The 7,122-nt window shown below is 33.6% G+C and overlaps 1 long non-coding RNA gene across 5 annotated transcripts; it reads left to right on the forward strand.

The window, feature by feature from the left end:
* Positions 1 to 256: 256 nt before the first annotated feature.
* Positions 257 to 5,888, forward strand: LOC107826009 (uncharacterized). Of its 5 annotated transcripts, none has more exons than XR_012708097.1 (9): positions 257 to 537; positions 640 to 801; positions 902 to 964; positions 2,919 to 3,160; positions 3,252 to 3,465; positions 4,052 to 4,292; positions 4,380 to 4,481; positions 5,182 to 5,539; positions 5,665 to 5,888. It is a non-coding gene; the product is annotated as an uncharacterized LOC107826009 (long non-coding RNA). The 5 variants fall into 5 exon arrangements; XR_012708098.1 differs by having other exon boundaries at positions 258 to 537; positions 693 to 801; XR_012708099.1 differs by lacking the exon at positions 640 to 801 and having other exon boundaries at positions 258 to 537; positions 3,269 to 3,465.
* The last annotated feature ends 1,234 nt before the right edge of the window (positions 5,889 to 7,122 follow it).

Genomic DNA, 7,122 nt, shown 5'->3' on the forward strand with positions numbered 1-7,122 from the left:
AAGCATGGTAACCAACAGAAACTTAACAAGAGTCGATTAGTCATGCTAACACACAAAATCAAAACAAAGAAGATCTAAAAAATTAGGGCTTTTAACATAGGCGAGTCACTACAAAAAAAAACGCTAAATTTGCGGAGGTTTTATTGCGGAGATTATTATAACCTCCGCAATATATATCAAATTATGGGGGCTTACTTACCTCCGCAAATATATTAAATTTACGGATATGCCCAATGTTTCCCTCATTTTTTTACCCTTTCCCTCTCTTTTTTCCCAAACCCCTTTTTCATTTTCAGAAACCCATCTCTCTCGCTTAATCAAAACCCATTTTTCCTATTCACTTAATCTCTTTATTTCCTCCGATTTCAAGCCCATTTCTTCTTCATTTCCTCCAATTTCAAGCCCGTGTAGCTCTCTGCTTTTCTTCAGCAAAGCAAAATTCCAAATACAATAGCTCTCTACTTTTCTTCAGCGCCTCCTCTGTTGCAACATGAAAGATATATGAAAGAAAACTTCAGATCTATCAATCAATTGGATGTAAGTTTATTTGATTTTGCTCTTTCATTCTTTGATTTTGCTTTTTTGTCTTTCTTTCTTCATGCATGTGGGTTTTAATTTTATTTTCTCTGTAATTTGTAGAATCGGTGTATTTTGAAGAGATTAACTAGAATCAGTATATTTTGAATCGACAGAAATTTGGTAGTATCGGCTGAAATTTGGTAGAATCGGTGTATTTTGAAGAAAGATATAATACTTTTTGTTGAAATCGAGATATAAGTCCTCTTTCTCCTTTTGCATTAGGTATTAAAGGTTCTAAAATTTAGATTTTTGTGTATTTTGTAGGTTAATTTCTGTGATTTGGGTCTTAATTAAAATATTTCCTTTTGTATGTGTATTTTAGATCTCCTGGGGACCTTCAGAGAAGACGCAATTGTCGCCGGCTACTTTTCCAATCAGTCTCAAGGTACTTTTTTGTTTTTCTATTTAATAATATTGGAGCAGGCATAGGTTAGGAGCACATGTTATAGTTCTTCTGCAGTTTCAATTATGTTGGAATCCTGGACCTGTCATAAGTTTGAGAAAAACTTCATGTGATGGAAATTAAATTATAGTATGTTCATATGAAATATGAAATTTAGAATTTTTATAGTTTTATTATCATGTATTCTTTCATATGTTTGTATTCATTCTATGCGTGTTCTGCTTTTTGGCTGATCTTTGTTCAATAATTTTGATAGTCAAGTTTGGAGTTCAACTTCATAAAAGTGTCTGGTAATTAAACTAAGTAATGAATTGCTGAATAAGCTAAAGTCGGAATTGATGCTAAGAGTCATTTATATAATTGGTAGAAATTGAAAGGAGCATACCATGAAATAAGCTTCCAAACATAAAAGGTCAAAAAGAAACAAGCTTTAAGTTTCACCTAATAGAAATAGATTTACATGCATACACAATCTTCAGCTATCCTCCAATGAAAATTCATCAGTCAAAAATGAAGAAAAGTTCTAGACCTGGAATTATACTGAGCAAACTTAATTAATGTGGATGTCTTGTTTCCAGATCAAGAATTTGAGATTCTTTGTTGTGATATTGAGTCCCTAGTTAGTTTGCTCACCTTTTATCTCTATGGTGAAAATACTAGTCTTTCTCTCCATTGCTATTTCTGTTCTAAGTTAAATAACTTAAATATAGAAATGATGTGGCTTATCTCATACCCAATAGCAGTTTTCTTCTTTCATAAATTTAATTCAAGCTGTAGTTCCTTTTATTTTTCTAAGCCCAATGTAAGATTTTTCCTTTTTTTCCCCTGGATGTAGATTTTGCCAAGTTGTATGCTTTTATGTTCCCTTTATTTGTCAGTATTTCATTTCAATTTGGTCTGCAATCTGTGGTTGAGTCTTACTTCTTTCAGAATCTTTTGTCCACTGATCTTCTTGAGGGTCTTTATTTTAAGGAATATATCCAGAATTTCTGAATTGACTTCTCATCAATGTCACCTGTTACTTATAAAAATTCATCATATGATGATCGTCTGCGCATTTGTTTCAAGAAGTATCTTAGCCTTATCGAATTATTATATGTGAATTTAGATGTTAGCGAGGATTCTTGTGCTATACTTATTTCTTGTCCTCTTTTATGAATTCCAAATCTCATGTGGTGAAACTTTTAAGGAGCTGTAATTTTTTTAAAGATGGTGTTGCTAAACTTAGGATTTTCTCCTCTGGTGAATTCGTATTCTCCTGCGATTGTACCCCTGGCTGCCCTGAAGGTTTTTACTTATATAGTCGCCAATATTTTTTGTTTCTTCTTAAGAAATATGTTTGTGTTAAATGCATGTTCTTGATTCTACTATGGGCTTACGATGGAATGTTGTTTCTGTGTTTTTTGAATTGACGCGTTGCTGTTTTTTTTAAAAATAATATGATAATTTTCTTGAGTGTGGGATGTTCTTTGTGATATACAGTTCCATAATTATTGTTTCATTCTGATCGATCAGTGATGGTTAGCTTGGGCGTTAATGGTATTTTATATTTAGAATACCTGCCTACAATGTTGTACGTTTGATATGTGACTCTTCTGAAGATGATTTGGTTGGTAAAAGTATGATCTTTGATAATGAATTCTGTTTATATGGCTTTGAAGAAGTGATGTTTATTACCTCAACGTGCAATTTTAGTATTTCTCGTTGATAATATATTCTATTTAGGTGGCAATAATCTCATAAAACCAAATAGTAGCCAAGGGTTCATAAAAAGAACTAGGTCTTTCTGTTTAGATAACAGTTGTCATATATATAGTATTGCATCATAATTGCCTCAATTATGCGAAATGAAAATTTAGTGTCAAGTACTTTGTTATCCTTTGCTTGTTCAATTCTTATGTATAGGTGCTATCTCATACTGTTTTTATATTTTAAGATTCGCAAGGAGCTAGCAAGATACTTAAAGTGAAGAAAAGGGACGTGTTAAATTTATCTAATGGAGAACGCATTGTGGTTGATTTTGATGACATGGATTCTCCCATTGCTGAAGGACAAGGCGTTCTTGTAGGCTTTTGCGGAATTTTAGCAACCGACTGCTCCATTTTTCTAATTCACTTTGAGAAATGACCAGATTTACCCGTGACAATCTTCAACTGTTGCTATGATCGATTTATAAAGGTATTACTGAGGCATACAATAGCTCTGTTTTATGTCATTGAATTGTATATTTGCATGTAATAATTATCTAACCATTGGTTTATTCTTGAAGCCTCGATTTTATTTTAGGATAACAGAGTCAAATGCAAGACGATATGTTTACAATTCTATGTGTAAGAAGTGGGGCGCAAAAAGGCTAAAGTTGTTTGATAAGGTCTATGATCCACTTAAGAGCAGAGCTGAGATAATGGATAGCGTTCCACTGGAAATTCCACCGGATCAATGGATTTCTTTTGTTGATTACCGTTTTAAAGGAAAAAACACAGGTATTTATTTCAATCCTTCAATTATATGTGTAATTATATGGCTTCACTTTAACCAATCTTCATCCCTGTTAATGTTTTCAAACTTTTCCAACAACATCGACTTGACTTAAACTTAACCTTCAGATTCGAAATTTGAGATCACTTCTTCAAACTTGCCTCTTTTTGCTTGAGCTTATAAATATCAATATCAACCACAACCATTTAAGAAAATCTTTGACAGATCCTTTGTGGTTTAATCTACACACTTATTGTTAAATTTTGGCTTATTTTCTTGCTATTACTGGTGGAAGTTTGGGATTTGTTCTTGGAAGGCAATCTTCTGGCTTATAATATAATGTGCTTTTGTCACTTTACTGTAGCATTGAGACAGGGTGACCTCTATCTTTAGTTTACCACTTTACTATTTTTCTTTTAAGCTTGAGGAAAGGACAAGAAAGGCTAGAGCTTTTGCTGATTTAGGTCCCAATGAAATCTTTCAAAATTCTACTCAATGATGAAATAATAGACTTGTGTTCTTTCTCCTCTTTAGTCATTACTGGGTTGTAAGAAGATGCCCTTTTGTATATTTGTTCCATTCTACCTGCAGATACAAAGGTAAAACTGGATCAATTGCTACATAATGCAAAAAATGACCCCCCCTTCCGTGTCCTTGCATGTGCATGCAGGTAAAGCAAACACTAAGATTCAGATATATATTTCTAACATGTAATTTTTTTTTGGTATCTTCTTGTAAGGAAACTTGTAAAAGAAATGCTGAAATTCGGAAGAAACAAACTGTTTCACATATCGGTGGCTCCAAACCTAACTCCAGAAGAAGGGCTGAAATGGTAATAATTCATTTTGGATACTTTAATTAAGCTAGCAACTATTCCTAGTTAGTTAAGTTAATGCGAATTTGACCTTTTCATTTATAGATGGCTGAGACTAGACAAAAGCCTGGACGAGGATAGCTTTATCTCGCTACACATAGGAATGAAGATGGATCATATGTTAATGAGGCGGCAAAAGAGATATGTGTAAGACACTCCGAAATTTTCTATATCATTAATTGAATTTGCCAGTTTAGCTTCAGTGAGAATGTGAATCAATGGCACAAGAAGTCTATGAAAATGGCATACTGAGGGTTAGTAATGCCGGTATCTTCCATAAGTTTGGGGCTAAAACTTAATTATTTTCTTAAAGCTATAAAATTTGATCAGTCTACAGAAGTTAAACTCTCTGCGGAAAGCTACCAGCTTTATATAGCACAAGAAATAATATATTTTAACTATGTCTGCAACTCGCTCCTACATTTTAAGTTTGAACAGACCTCATAAGATCACACCATCATCAGATTCTCGTCTCAGAAGTTGTGAAGTAGCTTTCTCTTAGCACAAAACACTAGTCCACTATGTAAAGTCATCTCAAATGAAACTCTTCCCAAGTAGACTAACATATTCCTCTGATGTTCTAACTAATGTTTCTTTTTCATTTTACTAGATGATTAAATTTTTCCTATTAGAAATTAAATAGTTGAAGATTTTTCCAGATTCTCAGTTCTTTTCACAATGAATATATTTTTAAAGAGTTAAGTTTTATTGTGTCAAAAAAAAATATCTGTCAGCTACTATGAACTAGAGAGAATGTGGATAATTTGTTGGTGAAATTACACTAATTTTAACTTGTCAATCAATGATTGAAGTAAGAACACTGACTTTTGGTGTGTAATGTATTTAGGAAAAAATTGAACTAGAATTGAACCAAAGCACCATGGATGAGTATGAAATTTCGCCAAATGATGATGTTGGTAAGGTGTTGGGAAAAGAGCACTCGGGAACTGTAAGGTGCTTAGGATTAGGAGCTGTTCCTGGCAGAGCTTTTAGACAAACAAGACCTCGTTATAGTGATTTGAATGCTTCAAGTTATAATAATGGTTCGTGTTCTTCCTAATGCCAAGAGAAGTACAATCAAATGTTGAATGCCCACAATCAAAGCTAAGAGAACTACAAAGAAATGATGAATGTTAACACGCAAATGATGAATGCTTTTAAGGCATATATGATAAGGGATATTTGTTTCTCCTCCTCGTTCAACGGTAAAAATAGTTCATAACTTTCTTATTTAATTTTGTAAAGTATGATTAATCAGTCCAAGTATTATTAGTTAGGATATTGTTGAGGTACTTTTTGTTAATTATATTTTATTTTGATTGTTTTGTAGCCAAGTGATGCGGCTAGCGGACCCATTGTACCCATTGATATAAGATCATCCGGTGAAAGTAATCCTAACAACAACCATTGAAGTTGCTTTCAAATGTATTAGATAATTAAGTATCACACTTGATTGAATGGTCATAGTAGATCTTTTGTCCATAATGGTTGGACTGGATGTTCTGTTTAATGTTAGTTTTAAGACTAATTATAATATTGATGTTTTGTGTTTAATGGTTGGAGTAATTGTGTTTAAAATAAATTTTTAAGACTAATGATAATTTACTTTAATATGGAATCACTATATTTCCCCCTTACAATAAAGCAAAGATCGTTTTATCTTTTTAATATTCCAGTAGTTGGGAAACTTGCCTTTATTAATTGTTAAAAGAAAATTATACTTGAAATTGTAATAGTTATGTAGTAACATTGCAGAACAAAATTGAATAGCGGAGGTTATAACTATCACCATTTAACCTATAATAATAATTGTGTTATAAAGTTTGCGGAGGTTAAATAAAGAAATTGCGGGTTTAAACCTCCGCTATTTTATAATAAGTGACAGCGCCAAACTACCAAATTGCGGAGGTTATACCGCCGTCAAATACCCGACGCTATATGATAACGTCGATCTGTCAAAAAACCCCCGCAAATTGGTTGCGGCGAACAATATTTGCGGGGGTTTTGGAAACTGCCGTAAAAGTATATTGCGGAGGTTTTTGACCACCGCAATATGTAAATAAAACCTCCGCAAATTGAGCATTTTTTTTGTAGTGAGTTAAAAAACAGTAAGAACATAGAATCAGTCAAGATATGCGAGGAAAGATGTTTAAACATAAAGAGAAATCAGTTTAAACAAGTGTAGAAGAAACTATGAGAAACCCTAACTTTAAAGAAAGTAAAAATAGCTTAAAGTTGATAATATTTCAAAAGAAGTTTGAGAATAGTGTAAAACATAGAAAGAAACAGACTTAAATCGTTAAAAGGGGCACAGATCTGAGAGATACAAACGAAAGTTAGGGTTTCAAAGGAAACCTAAATAGAAACGGAAGAACATGCTATAAACTTCAAAGATCGTAACATATGTGGTGTGATTTTACCCAAAATCACACCGGAGAAGCCATGAACAACCAAACCAGAAACCCTAGATACAAATCGGCATGGCCTAGGGCCCTTGAAGGCCTCATAGATGATGAACAAGGCGATGGAGGAACCATTGGAGGCTTGAGGTTGAAAGGTGGTCGCCAGAGATGACCGGTGAAGGAGGCAGCGATTGAAGAGGTTAAGGGTTAGGTTGAGAGAAGAGAGGAGATGAGAGAGTTTGAGGGTGGCGGAATCTCAAAAATGAGATAGGGTTAGTGGTCTTTAGGATTAAAAAAGGAAAGGGCTCGGGTAGGAGTTTATAATGTCTGGGTCGGGTTAATTGGGTAGGAAATTGGGCTGGGGTTGGGCTAAAATTAGGCTAGAA

The sequence above is a fragment of the Nicotiana tabacum genome, chromosome 3, assembly GCF_000715075.1.
Source record: "Nicotiana tabacum cultivar K326 chromosome 3, ASM71507v2, whole genome shotgun sequence".
NCBI classification, from domain to species: Eukaryota; Viridiplantae; Streptophyta; class Magnoliopsida; order Solanales; family Solanaceae; genus Nicotiana; species Nicotiana tabacum.